This window comes from Sinohyriopsis cumingii, chromosome 4, assembly GCF_028554795.1.
Source record: "Sinohyriopsis cumingii isolate HCF-2022 chromosome 4, ASM2855479v2, whole genome shotgun sequence".
In the NCBI taxonomy this organism is placed as follows: domain Eukaryota; kingdom Metazoa; phylum Mollusca; class Bivalvia; order Unionida; family Unionidae; genus Sinohyriopsis; species Sinohyriopsis cumingii.
The window spans coordinates 60,285,902-60,302,090 of record NC_142964.1 but is presented as its reverse complement, the minus strand read 5'-3'; the positions used below and the strand labels follow the sequence as shown (position 1 = coordinate 60,302,090).

The following is a 16,189-nucleotide window of genomic DNA, read 5'->3' as shown; positions in this document are numbered from 1 at the left end:
TTGTGATAAGCCTTACTGACACAAATATGACCAGCTTAAGGAGTTTTATGGGATAGACTATGAATTTCCTGTCGATACGACTTAGGAACAACGATTTGATTGCTCACTGACCATTCATCACCAGTAGGTACATCAGGTGGTCTCCATTTTCTCGTAATGACCCCATTTTTCACATAGTAACAAACTGGTACTTCTGTGGCTTCAATTTCTGAAACCCAGCCTTGTGTCTTCTCTGAGAAATAGTAGTTGGGGGCCTATACATGTTTTGCATGCTTATAAAGTAGCAGTTACTTTCTGCTCAGATATCTTACAACTGCAGTCAGAAATTGGCTAGTAGTTACTATTATTCCGTGAAGAAACGAACTTACCTGTGACTCTCTCTCTCTCTCTCTCTCTCTCTCTCTCTCTCTGCTGAGTGATTAAGTCATTTAAATTATGGAATTTACCTTCAACTTTGATCCAAGGCACATATATTATGGATAACAGGCCAAATTTAAAATTTCATCTCAGATTCATAAATATTTTTTGTTTTGTGAAGGTCAAAACATCAGAAATAATAAAATTTAGCGAACAAAATATAACCCTTTTCATCGTTTTTTTTCTTTGCTCATAGCAAGTACAAACAACTTATTTTATTGCCCGCAGAAAAATAAATGCTCCAAAAAGTGAGCATTTTTAACATTGTGTATATAGATCCAGTAACGGAATGTTTTTTGGGATTATTTCTTGAAACTGTCAAATAGGAATATAACATGGCTGTTATTGAGGCCTAATTTACAAAAGGAAATGTATCTCGGCCAATCCAGAATTTACCGTTTTAATTCCTCAGAATTTGCAGTTATGAGTGTATGTCCAATACAAAAGTCAAATTGTGTGAAAAGCTTGCCTTTATTCATGTTTTATTTATGTGAATGTGAAAAACAAAAGGGATTGGCAAATAAATCTATAAGAACAATGTAACAAGGCAATCCAGATATTTGTTCCTTATTATTGCCTACCTGTATGATAATTTTTGCTTTAGACTAATTCATCTAACAATATTGTTTTTATGAACGCCGGTTTACATTAAATATTTATTTTTCACTAATATTTCCTATGAAAAGTTAAACATATGACTGTATCTAGTCTTTATTTATTTATTTTGCTTTATTGCATAGTTGTATTGTGCTGACATGTTTTGTCTCATCACAATATTGACTTATATGTTACACAGGATACAATAATGATAAAATCACAGACAAATTAAGATGTTTATGCGGGTTGGATGCAACAACAGCCTGAGCTGTGAGAAGCCTTGAAAAGTTAAAAGTGTTTTTAAAAAAATTATGGGAGGTACGTCTTACTCTTCTAACAGAAAAACAACCACATCTGTAGAAGATACACGTAAAACTTTGTATTAGTCGTTTTTATATTAAAATGTATCAAGCAGTAATAATAAAAACAAATTGAACTGGTTACTGGCAGTGGTATCAACATTACCTATACATACATACATACATACATACATATAATTAAACTGCCACTGTAAACTGTAGATTAACAGTTAAACTTTATTTCATAGGGATAAGCGAATAAACAGAACCCTCTTCTCTGTAATGTACTCTCTCTCTCTCTCTCTCTCTCTCTCGTGAATCAACATTATATTACAGTAATAGACATTCAAAGACAAAGTTTGTCAAAAAAGGTGATTTTCTGGGTTGTTCTTTTGACTTGTTGATGTATAAGATAATCAAATCAGTACCGAACGGCCGATCATTAGCATTCAACAAATCAGAAAACTTTATCTGGCATTCAGTCAATCAGAAACCTTTATCTGGCATTCAACCAATCAGAAACAGTTATCGTGCTCTTTTTGGTTTTTACCCTATTAAGTCCTTCATTTTGATGGTGTGGAAACGCCTTTAAGACTGCTTTGTTTAATGTCGAAACAATTATTGATAAAACAAGACAACAACAACAAAATATAATAATACAAACATAAATAAAATGTTTTTAAAACATTTAAAAGGATTACCTTGATTCATTGTCAGAAATTCGATGATAACAGTTTAACCATTTTGGGGCAAGCTGAACGACATTACGAATTTATTTTTACCTACCAATGGAAACAAAGGTCTAGTCTTAGATTTATCGGTATGTCACTTTATAATGCGGTTCCTGCAATAGTTTAACATGCACTATTTGGACAAGAGCAAGTTCCCACATATTACAACATCATAGACAACTATCGAATTTGATAAAAAGCCACAAAGATTTGACTTTGACTTTTCCTTCCGCATAAACAAGAATATTAAAGCCATAAATCGGTATGGTTAATTATTCAACTAGAGATTTTCCTGCCACATAGAGAATGAATAAGGTTCTACAGTCTGACCGCGTAGGTGGCCTAAGTGGTTTGAGCGTCCGCCTTGAATGCGGGAGGTCGCGGGTTCGAACCCCTGCCGAGTCACACCAAAGACTTATAGAAATGGTACTTTCAGCTGTCTCGCTGGCGCTGAGCATTACGAGGTTAGTGTTAGGACTGGTCAGCTTAGTATCATGATAATGTGAACTAGTGGGACATGATTCTACATGTCTGCAGCATCGTAATGATATGACTAAAATTGTTAAAGCTATGCTATCACACACACACACACACACACACACATATATATATATATATATATATATATATATATATATATATATATATATATATATATATATATATATATATATATATATATTTGTATGTACTATGTGTTCTCGCACTATCTGTATTAATAAATCACCTTAATCCAACGCATACACTGATACATATACACGAGCGTATACATTTGTTGTGCAAACATGTTTTGGTTTATTTTCCTTGAGATTTCTCAGCTCTTATCCTTGAGAGGCCCTTATAGTCATTACCGTACCAATGGTGTGTATAATAAACAGTGCCGGTGCTTCCCATCTTAAACTTTAAGGTAATACGCATTAGATAAGAGGCAGGTGGTCCGATATAAATACGTTCTACACTGTTCTGCAGCATACAAATCACTAAACATTGCCAAAATATTCTACTGCATAGGCTGAGTAGTAACTTACCGGAGAAATGAAAAACACGCTTGCTTGTCTTCTCGTTCTTTTTTCGGGGATCGGTGAGTATTTCTAAGTCATCTATGCATGCGTGCATCCATCCGTACGTACGTACATACATACATAGATAAATAAGTAAGTGCGTTATTGTATTTGTTATTATATTTGCCGTACACATCTATCAGTGGGTTGTGTTATGTAAATACGTTCAGGCCTACCTGGTGTACTGGCCTGTTACCAATGGTATAACCTCTATAAATATACTTTAAATGGATGTTTTTCAATAAACGAGAAAAACAGGTTTGTATCAAAACATTCTACATAAGTCTGTATACACAAAAATCAAATACTCATTTGACCAACAATGTTTCTCAATTTCATTGTCACAATCGTGACGTTTTTTCCCTCAACCAGTTTTTGTCGTTACTGTATAAAGATGTATATAGGGGGAACGCAACGAAACCAACTGGAAGCAGCATTTTCCTGACATTTAGGGATATCAAATGTAAATCTACATTTTAAATACTACAGGGAAGTTACCATGCGTCACGAAATTCCACGAGAATAGTCCTGACAGTGGTCGAAAAATACCATAAAGTTAGAGGGGAAAATGCCGTTATATTGGTTTACAGTTTTACGTAATTCGTTGAGGCTAACTCCGAAACATGATAGTGTTTTTCCGTAAATGTTGTAAGCTGATTAACAGTCTATTTAAAATTTGAAACTTCGTCACGTTTTATAATATTGAAATAATGACAATTTTAATGCAAATTTAAACAGAGAAATGACTCCGATGTCAGCTTAAGATAATTCAAAGAGCACAAGACTTGACCCTATTTTCTACCAAGGAACAGGAACAGTATAGCTTGTTATAGTAGTGCATGATAAGAACATATATGGTATAGGGAATATCTGATGATATGAGATACATTGGGCATTCGGCTATTACAATACAATGAAAACTTGCTTAATGACCCCAATGACCTAAACTAGAGGATGGGAACATAAAGCAAAATAATGATGATATATTTCAAATTTGAAACATAATTGTTTGATCTTTTATTTTGGAAATTGAAGTGATAAAAGCTATTTACCTGGAAAGTGTCATACTTCTTGACGCATTATTTTTATTGAAGGCAAAGATCCAGTGTCATTTGTAAACATGAAGAAAGGCAAGCATGCATTGGCGTAGCAATCGCCTGAAAGTGGGGGGGGGGGGGGGTAGGCTAAGTGGGGGACAACAATTCCCATCAAACAATTTTTTTTATTTGGAGGGGCCCCATAGTTAAGTTGTGCAGACACTGGGTGAGGGAGGCGGCAGAGTTGCATGCTACGCTAATGGGAGTATGTGATTATTTTAAATTCTACGCATGAAGTAAATTGTGTGAGGTATTATGTGAGTGTTGCAAAATTAGAAAGTTTATAAACAAAAAGTATTATACTTCTTGACTGCATGGACCCATCTACGGATATAACTGAGATAGGATCCAGGAGCATTACAGAGAAATAAACGTGTGCGATGTTTTAGTATGCAAAACAAAAATTGAATCAGGTCAGCTTTCGTTGAAATATATGTAATAAAAAACAAAAAGAAACAAATAAAAATTGCCCAAATTGTTAAGCCTAAAGGTGCCCCCCGGTACCTTTTATATTCGTGGCCCCAGCAAGAGATAAGTACTTATTAGTACATTTTAGACCGGTGATTTTCAGGATATATCTGGTAACTGAATAATGATTTCGGCAAGATATCCTTCAGCAACCATTATCACATCGCCAGGTTTTTGAATTGGCGAATGATCAAACAAAATGATGTCAAAAGTCCAAATAAAACTAGTCTGGATGAATAAAGTGTCACACATTAAAACTAGTCTGGATGAATAAAGTGTCACACATTAAAACTAGTCTGGATGAATAAAGTGTCACACATTAAAAATAGTCTAGATGAATAAAGTGTCACACACTAAAAATAGTTTGGATGAATAAAGTGTCACATTAAAAATAACCAATACCATACCATTGCAAAAGGATACTTTCTGAAAGACGTTATACAAGACCTTATACAGGCAGCAGCAAGGAGGGTGAACAGACCAATTTTGGAGCAAGTCTTCTTTGAAAATCAAGCTTCATACGAAAAAAAATGAAAATACAAGGTCAATAACGTCGAACCAAAGCCTCTAACTGACCGAGATTTTCTCTAATTGGGTTAGCTCACTTCGTTACTTTATCGTTTGCCGCTCGTGTTTTCAAATTTGTAAATGTGTTTGTTTACCCACCCGGACACTCACTTTTGGTCGCACCCTCACTGCTGCTGTTACTTTTAACCAAAAGTTTTATCAAGACCTGTACGATATCGTGATCTAGGATGATGCAAATTTATTGTAATAAATCCGTGTGGGGTAGCTTATGCTTTTGAAAATAAGTTTTTGAACTTAATCATATATATATATATATATATATATATATATATATATATATATATATATATATATATATATATATATATATATATACCCTGAACACCAAGCTTGATGAATATTTCGTAGAGCATGTGTATCAACTCCATTAAACATAACTAAAATATTGCAGTTATCGCTGATCACTTTAGGTATTTGTGTATATCGCTGAGTAACATAAATCACGTCTGTGTTTTTATGCCTTCCTCGAGAAAATATCTGAGCTGGATTTGATTGTTTGTCCAGCATCACATTATCGTATAATATGAGATTATTAATAAATCCATCGAGGTCATCTACAGATGGGGCTTCATCAATATCGGTGATAAAATTAATATCATTCCCGTCCTCGTCCAACAATTTTGCGTTTTTATTAAAATCTTTAAGCACATTGTAGCATCTCTGATCATCTACAGATAGTATCACTAAATATAATGTTTCCCACTTGAGCCATCTCATTATCAGATTAAGCAACAATTGCGTCTTACCAGACCCAGATGGTCCTGTGATAATTACTCTGATAGAATTTGGCAGCGCTGGATGATGCTTGACTGGCTCATGCTTTCGTGTCGCTGAGAAATCAATGATATCCATGTTATCCAAATATAATAAATTATATGTATTTATATTGTGTTCGATACAGAGTATCCACCCCCACCAGTGGATTAACAACAATAATAACCAAAAATAATAAGCGTGCTCATACAGGCAAGTGTGAGAAATGTGGAAAACAAAATGCTAATTTATTTCGTCTTGTATGAATACAGGTGGTGATATCGTAACTTTATTAGAAAAATTACCAGGAGCTCCATGGGCTAAATACATAGGAGAAAAATATTTTCCTGGACATAATTATTGTGGTCCTGGAACCCGACTTGATATCCGACTTTATGAGCTAGATCAACCAAACCCTGGAGAGTATCCAATAAATGCGATTGATCAAGCATGTTACGTTTATGATGTAACGTATAAGAAAGGGTTTACAACAACGACATATCGCAGATGTGAAGATGATTCACTCGTTAAATTCCATAAACAAATAAATCTCTCAGAGAAAAACTTGCTAGCTTCCTAGCAAAATCCGCGATGAAAGGTAAAATGGTATTAGGGGCCGGTAATTAATCAACCGATTATTATTATTATAATGGAATCGATTTATTATAACCCAAGAGGATATTGGAGGGGTAGAGCAGCGATTAGTAAAATTGCTGATGCGGCAAATATCACATGTTATGTTGCTGCAAAATGGTTAGCACGACAGGCAATATGGCAAATATAATCACCACCACCACCTAAACAAATTCAGTACGCACATTTTGATGTCAGCGCTCCACATAAAGTTCATCAAGCAAATATTTTATTTTTACCACACGATACCGTTAAAACTGGCAGACGTAAATCACGCACATACAAATACGCGTTGACTGTCGTTGACGCAGCAAGTAGGTATAAAGAAGCAGAACCATTATCAAATAAACCAGCAAATGAAGTTGCATATGCGTTTGAACGAACTTATCAACGTGGTGGTCTACGATCGCCACAGTTGATACAGGTTGATCCTGGCAAGGAATTTCTTGGTGCAGTATCATCTCTGATGAAAAAGCTTAATGTCAAAATCAAACGAGGACATACCGCATTTCATCGTGATCAGGCAATTGTTGAACGATTTATTCGAACACTTGCTGCGAGATTGTTTGGATACCAGTATGCGAAGAAAACAATTCAGAAAGACAAAATATCTCGTGAATGGGTTGCAAGACTAAAAAGTGTAATAGCTGCGTTAAAAAATGAAATTACTGGTGCAGTTTCCACGAAATCCACTAAAAAGCATATACCAATACAAAAACATGACTCCTTCTCAAAACAATCAGTACTAGGTAATGTGACTGTAAAATATATATATGAACCTGGTGAACTTGAAGGTGGCAAAAAAGCAACTGATCCTATTTGAAGTGTGACGACACATAATATTTCCAGCGTGGTAAGATCCACGGGTAGGCCTGCAATCTACAGATTAGATTTAACTGCTCCTTAACGTGGATTTCTACGGGAATAATTACAAGTAATTCCTGAAGACAAACAATTACCACCGCTTTCACTTTTGTGAAGAAGCACCTCGACGTCGGTTACATTTAAGACAGGTCAGCGTCACATTTTCGCCTGTGTGTGCAAGACTACTGTTAATTAAATCTACGGTAAAATGTCTTGGATTATTATTTGAATACTGCCACAACATTACTGTGTTGCAGCTCATACAATGATTATTCTGTCGTTGTTTCAGTGCCATCATAAATTCAGCATCGAGATCAAAGTCGAAATTATTTATTTTTTCTCACATTGTTTATAACTAGCTAATTTCTTTTCACTATATCATCGCCATTGCTAGCAATGTTATTATCATCGTTGATTTCCTGAGTTTGATTATTATTTTCTGTGAAGTCTATGATAACCCTCCGCAGCTGAGATATTCTTCTGACTCGAGACACTGCGAGATAAACTAAATTTGACCACAGCGATTGCTCTGTAATTAGCTATAGCTCCACTTGCCGAGCTGCATATCAACAACAGATTGTCAAAAAAATCCAGATGTTCCAGCGAAAAGCGATGGATCGGATACAGCTTTGTAAAATCTAGTTGTGATATTTGTAGACCAGAATCAATATTTTGATCACGTCCCATGAATGTCATCAAACGATGATATACACGTGCTACATGATTATTCTCAAAATTCAATAATGTATCTTTGGATGGTTCTTGATGTCCATCTATTCTCATTGAAACTTCAGTAATGCCAAGTTGGTCAAATATCATTATACTGTGTGTTTGTGAGTTTACTCGTGCATCGTCTTGGAAAGCAATAAATATATGTCGCGGTGTAGAAACACCTTGCTGTGATGCTTTCTGCCATGTGCATAAATCACTAGTGTTACGTTGAACACTATCTGTGGTCATCGTCAACCATGATAATGCTGATTTGCCGCCTGAATCCATTAAGAAGAGCAACTGTTGTTCTTCAGACAGTGATGGAGTCATTACTGGCATCCACAACGAAAGCTTTGCCAGCATTACTTTACCAGCATCACCGATAGGAACCCATATTGCATCATAGTCAGTAGCCTTTCTTACAAGCACACCTGTATGTTTGGCTCCGAAAATTACTTTTCAAACATTTCTGCAAAATCCAAATACGTTGGATAGTGGAATTGCGCATGAAAATCTTCTATGACCATCTTTCAGTCTTAATCGACGCGTTGCAAATCCTAAGTTGAATTCTGGATTAGCACCATGAACCACCGATCATACATCTGCGTCAGCGGCGTCGGCCAAGTTTCTTGTTCGTCTTATATTATATTGTATGTTATTAGGGTGGTCATAAGTGTCTTTGGCAAACATCATTTACGGACCAGCCAATCTCGAATAATCATCGGAATATCATGCTAGACCCAATATTGTTGTGGCAACGTCGACGTCGTTTTGACATATTTCCATATTTGTCCGTCAATCATGTAGGTGGCACTCTTAAATAATGCCAAAATACTATTATTAACAAAAACAATTCTAAAATCAGCTCCATATTCAGTATCGTCTGTTTTTTAAATTTTACCGTCTACTTCAATAAATGCTTCAGCGGGTAAGAAATATCTGCTAGTATCCTGAAAATGAAGTTCGATTCGTCCACACTGATTTGGATGTCGTGCGTCATAAGAACAATATTGATAATTGCGCACAGATTGATCTTTGAGAACTGACGCATCCATGACAAATGTAGGATCATATATACGTTTGAACATTGTTATTATAATTGTTATCGTCTAACACGAAGACCAGTTCCTGCTATCAGACTAGCAGTTATATTTTTTCTTTTTCTGACAGGGGTACATCAGTAAACTCTGCTAGGTTTTGATTTGCAGCTTGATTTATTATTTTACTGACATTTGAAGGCATCACTTCAGTGCTGGGTAATTTTACTGGCTGATATTTTCGTCGTATTAATCGTGCTTGTCTGTCCTTGATCGCTGAGAATGCTTTACTAGCAACATCACCAACAGCACCAATACCTTTATCACGAACAACGTCAATAGGTTTCATTGATAATTGTTTTGCAATCGGTATTGCTTTTGGGGCTATTCTTCTGAATAGACCCTGAACAACATCACGGAGTCCATCTCTGTAGGTAACCTTATATGTTGGTAATCATGAATTTATCACCCTGACCATGATCGGCCTACGTTGAGCATTATGTATGATCATCTTATTTTCTTGTCACTTATAAAATTGCCTACCCTCAATCACTGTGGTAATCATCAACGATTTTATCAATGAGGTACCGATAAACATTGATGTCCATGACACCACTTGTAAATGATCGTTGACAAATATCAGCTGCTTCAGTAATAATTTCTGAGGAATTATTACCGGCTCGTTTGACGCCAATCAGAATTTCTAATCGTTCAACATCTGCAAGGACGTTATTTGGGCATGAGGTAATAAGACTACTTCCTCGAATAACAAGATCACTTCGAGTTGCTCCCTCTTCCTCACTTGTTGTTTAATCGGCTTTTTTCTTCCATGCTCTTGAGGTTGATTTCCTATCTGATTTTTGCTTTTTCAAGTTGCTGCTTCATTTCTTCTTCTTTTAGTCTCCTTTCTCGCTTGACTTGTTCAATATACTCATATACTTTCTGGTTAAAGATGCCAAAATCATTAACATCTTTCTCAGATCTGATTTGCGATATGTCATTAGCTATGTCATCCCTAATCCAATCTGCAGCTTTTTAGAGTTTTAACATATTCGGGTTTTCCATACTTATCTCTATCACGATATCTATACGTGGCTATATTAAATACTTTGTCTTTGTCCTTGATATTGGCAATACCTTCAGGTGTGAATTTATATGCAATGTTAGTTCTAACTCTTGGCAGAGGTTGAACTTTAGGTTGTGGTTGATTAGGTTTCTGGGGTGGTTGAGGAGTTTGCTGCGGTGGTCTTTGAACTGCTTGAAGACGGCCAGCAATATCAACAGGCAATGCATCAGGAGCCTTTTGAGTCGCCTCAGTTGCTGTAACAATTTTCTTTGTTGGTTCGAGAATTGGTTTAAATAATTGTTCTGTACCTTCTGCAAATTCTACCTGAGACTCCTGGCGAGCTTGTAGTTTTTGTTTGACAGAATCATGGACTGGAATATATTTCTTATCTGCCTTTAGTCGCTTATTATAATTGTTATTAGTAGTAGTAGTAGTAGTAGTAGTAGTTGTTGTTGTATTGATTTGGTTATTTTTGTAATTACTGAAGCAATCAATTATCAGGGATATAATCTACGGTTACACTACTTTATATTACAAAGTAGGTGGCGCTAATACCACCCTGTTCCAGGTCAATCCAACTAGGCTGCTATTTTAGGTGAGACATCGAACATTTTCAAACAATACTTTCATTAGACATATAGTCATGCAAAGTATTGTAAACGTAATGGTTTTATGTTGTGTTTCTTGTGTCTGTTTTGTAATTTTCATTGCCGAAGACATGGGTCTAAAGTCTACGGTGTATTTATTAAGAACGAAAAGAATATGAAATAACCAGGGCTTTTATTTTCTTTCCTCAGTCCTTAAACACGATGTCGAAGCTGCACCGAGAGGTAAGCATGACAATTAATACTCTACGTACACTCGTACAGATTAGGCAGCAAAAATGTGCAATCGCTATTGCCCTCGTGTATAGAAATGTGTCATGTCAATATTGATCCTTATTATTATTATTATTATTATCTCAAAGTCTTTTTTGCGCATTTAGTTAATGTTGTTCATTATCTGTCTTGAGTTATGGCTGTTTCCATTAGCTAATTATTTTTAAACATTCCAGATTGTAATTTCCATCAATATGAATGCGTTTTTTTGTAGAAGACATCATCTCGATTTCACAAAACAACCAAAATTGTTCTTCAAGTTGAGTGTGTTGAACATTTCTCTTTGGTTGAAAACGATGAACATTCATCAACGCAATAGGAATCGAAATGCAATCGTAATATCTTGAATTTACCCAGAAAGAAACTTTAATTTTTATTGAGGACAAATGGAGAATTTCCTCAAATATACACTTCCTTTTTAAAAATATAAACATTCTCTTTCGTTCACGTTTAAATAAAAAGTTTTCTTTCATTCTTTCAGTTTTTTCCTCTGATAGATGTTGCAATTTCCAAATTTTCATATGGAAGTTAATTTAAATCCGTGTTTCACATCTTTATTATCAGCATAATCTTGAGACTTGAATTTTTTACGGTCTATTTCTTAAGCTTTGAATATACTCTTCTACACGCTGGATGTTTCCTTCTAACCTCGCCTTTCTTTGAGTTTCCTTCTGGACCTGAACGTGTATTCAATGTAAAGTGGTCGAAAATCGCTTGAAAGAAGAGCAAAATCAGACGTCATATTCTTTAGAGATTATTTACTGTTAACGCCAAAAGAATGAAATCTTTTATAATGGGCGGTAAAGTATTCCACAAGGACAAAAGCATTCGTCTTGTACCGACAAAAAGTTTACACTTTATCGTTCTCTCTCTCTCTCTCTCTCTCTCTCTCTCTCTCTCTCTCATTGTAGATAAGCATATACAGCGACCGTTATTGATTTAGCCTGTTATGCCATACACTCTTGCGGGTTTGTAGATCAGGTTGACACTGTTTCATGTATGGTCTTGGGGTTTCTTATCTGCGTTCACATTTATTACTTTTTTTCACACCCATAAAAGCACATTGTGGTTGTAATATCCAACCGTTTTTGTTTAGCTGGCTATGCATTGTTTTTAGATTATGTAATATACACGTAATGTATATGTATATAAAAGTAATGGATTGTGTTCCATACACGCGAAGTAGGGTATATATCCTTCAACATAATTTCCTGCAGGTTCATACTTAGCACAGACATTTAAATTTTTATCAATTTATAAGCGTCCTCGTTCTTTGTACTGATGTGTATTCGTATTACTAGTGTATGCTTACCTACCACTATATAATACATGTATACACCAGGCTATCTGTTTCGCATTATTGCACCGGGATATTTTATTCTTCCATATTGTTGAATTTAGTTAGAGGACGGTACATAGTTTACGTTGAGTACTTCTGACATAGACCTATGAGTTGAATGCTTATTTCCTTTATAAAATAGAGTGGTCTTCTATATTTTTTATTTTTTTTATTTTTGGTTTGTTTGTTTGGGCCATGTTTTTTTTGTCGTTGTTTCGTGGCTTGCTTTATACTGTACATCAGGGTTTGTATCTTTTTATATATCCTGTATGACTTTCATTTCTTTATTGGACTTATATTATGTCTAGCTTTGTACTTCTCATATTTTCTTCTAGTTCTTTATATATGAATTGCATTTTCAAGCCTCATTAACTTTAATGTAATTTCTTTTCTTCTAGACGTTATTGTTGGTGTTTTTCTTCTTTGTATATTTTAGCTTCGATATTATTATTATTATTATTATTATTATTTGTTGTTGTGGCGCAACATATTTTGTAGATGTTTTGTTGCAGCACATTTTGTCGTGGTCAGCATGACACGTAATCTCAATAAATTGTTGCCTGCAAAGGATAGGGGGCACAAATGGATTTATATCAGGACCCGCTAGGATAACGGTCCAATAGAGATGGTGACGTAAGTTCAAGTAGATGAACATGACAAAGAGACTATCAAGAGACAATACGTGACATTTGAAATAAGTGTCATACAATGAAATTTTCCAAACAGATTTATTGATATAGGCGGAATAGAGAGAATTATTCTAGCTAATATTTGACTGTTAAAGAAAGTTAATCCTGATTGGCTGAGCTAAATGAGATGGGGTCCTAAACGATATTCAATGTTTTAAGTAACTTCTCTTGCGAAATTCGGAAGTCCACATTTTTCCGTCAAAGGAACGTGTGAGGGACTCTGAGGAAATTAGCAAGTAATTTTTCTTGTTAAATAAATCGTCCAAGGGATAGGATTCTGGAAGAATGTGAGAGACAAGGAACCAGAAGGAGATTAGGCTGCATAGCAAGAGTGAGTCTCGAAAGGGCACAAAGGGGGAAAAATAGCTCTATACCTGTGCAACTCAGTGGGAAGGAGTACAGACCACAACCAAGTTATGGTTGATGACCTGAAGAGGTGTGTGTGTGTGTGTGAGAGAGAGAGAGAGAGAGAGAGAGAGAGAGAGAGAGAGAGAGAAATAGGCAACACTAACCTGACACCAACAGTGATTTGGAAAGGACCGGAAGCGACCAGGTTAAGTTCGATCATTCACTCGATCTTGTGATGAACTTGTTTATTTTGGTATAACAGAACGGCTAAATGCATTTCGCGATTGTTCTATTTTATTTCTAAGAGAAAGTGTATCATTCAAATTGTATGTTCAATTACATTTTCTTTATGTAATTGATTAAATTGTAATATTTTACATATTGGGGCTCGTGTTGTTCTATTATATATCTTTGCTCAGATCTCTGTTATTCCATCCATTAATTTCATACTTTAATTTTATTGTTTTTGCTCGATACAGGCCATAGCACTGTGGTCGATCAGCTCCTAGATAACGATAACCAAAGTACCATAATAGGTGGGGGATCATATCACCCTCCCTCACATCATCATCATCAATATTATTATTATTATTATTATTGCAGCTTTATTAGGTGGACTGGGACAATGTTTGCTAGTAAACTGTTTCGTGGACCCCTGCATGGTGACAACATGTCCCGCCGGGACTACATGCAGGTATATTCTCTCTCTCTCTCTCTCTCTCTCTCTCTCCACACAGATACAGGAAAGCAGGAATGCATAATGCAATCACGACTGATTGAGAAACTGGCTGTGAATCTATACATCATATATATCACAAATGATCGTAGCATGGAGGGGCGTTTTTCTACTGTTAATATTTGCGTTCGCACATTACAATATCCAAGTATTCATGGAACATTTTCTGCTATTAATCTCAGCTGTCTACTATTACCTGACGTAAATGTAATTCGATAATTATCCTTTTAACCAATTTTCCCCGCCTGGATAAGGATTATCGTTATAGATATAGTCTTGAGTAATGCAGAAGAATAGGAACACAAACATGAAACTTCTTAAGCTTTTAACAGTTGCAAATGCCATTTGATCGTCAGTTGACTTGAATGTATGAATGAGCGAATAAAGCAAATCCAGTGAAAGAAACTAACACTTCCCGTCAGTAATCTAATCGAAATGACAGACACTTTCTTCGCCTCAGTTGATCGAACTTTGGCTTTATCTATAATTCACGCGTAACTGTTCTGTCAAAATGTCACGCGTCAGTCAACATGAGGATGGAGCGATGATTGTCGTCAGCTTAAGACCATAAAACAAGAAATGCTACAGTTGATGATGGCATCTCTTCTTTAAATGCAATATAGGGCACACAATTTCTTCGTCGGGATTATTATTATTATTATTACGCAACTAAACGATTCACCATTAAACTATTTCATTTTACTTATACAATAACCAAAAACAGCCTACAACTGCTACTACTACTACTACTACTACTTGTACTGCTACTACTACTTCTTCTTCTACTACAAATACAACTACTACTATTTTTACAGAGCAAATTACTGCGGGGGATGCAATGCAGAATGTGTTCATGATAACCTGCTCGACCAGCTGCACACTTTGGGATAGATCTTTCAGGAACCGAAAGCAAGGTTCCAGATATTTGCTTTACTCGTACCAGATAAATACCAATTAAAATACTTGTTGATATTACGCTGTTTGTAGTCATTGGTTTACACACACACACACACACACACACACACACACACACCACCACACACACACACAAACATATATATGTATATATGTATATATATATATATATATATATATATATATATAGAGAGAGAGAGAGAGAGAGAGAGAGAGAGAGAGAGAGACAGACAGACAGACAGACAGACAGACAGACAGAGAAAGAGAGAGAGAGTATATTACAAAAGCATGGTGTAGCAAGTTTGAATGGGCAATTGCTTTCGATAGCTTCGTATCCTTTTTTAAACGCGAACGTCAAACAAATAACAATTACAAACACGAAACACACGTAAATACGTAGGCGAATGCTTATACCATCCATTTCATTGGTCCAGGTGGTATAGGGCTGGATGCGTTCAGGCAAGGCGACTATTGTCCAAACCCGCGGACCTGGGCTTTAGTCTCCATTTGGAACAAATAAAATTGTTTTATCTAACCTATATGATAATATGCCATATATATATATATATATATATATATATATATATATATATATATATATATATATATATATATATATATATAGTATTATTTGTATTAAAATATTAATTCTGCCTACTATTATCAAGCAGACTTCTATAGGAATCCAGCGATAGCATTTTCCGTTCTGTCTGGTGTATGTTTATAATTCTCTATAATTAATTCTATATAACTTGATTTCTTTCATAGGAATCCGGAATGACTGTTTAGATACATGAGAATTAATTACTAGGTCGTCATGCGAGTGTGTCTGCTACACAAGAGTGCATATAACACCAATTGAGTAACATCATATTTGGTGATGTATGCTTAGACGTGAGGGAATATGGGCTCGTGTGTGCAGGCAAGGCGATGGGTGCCGTTTACCCGCGGACCTGGGTTCA

General features: G+C 35.6%; 1 long non-coding RNA gene across 1 annotated transcript; it reads left to right on the top strand.

The window, feature by feature from the left end:
- The first annotated feature begins 2,968 nt into the window (after positions 1–2,968).
- On the top strand, positions 2,969–15,284 carry LOC149801255 (uncharacterized). The gene is made up of 4 exons (XR_016420609.1): positions 2,969–3,125; positions 11,120–11,152; positions 14,180–14,270; positions 15,128–15,284. It is a non-coding gene; the product is annotated as an uncharacterized LOC149801255 (long non-coding RNA).
- Positions 15,285–16,189: the final 905 nt, after the last annotated feature.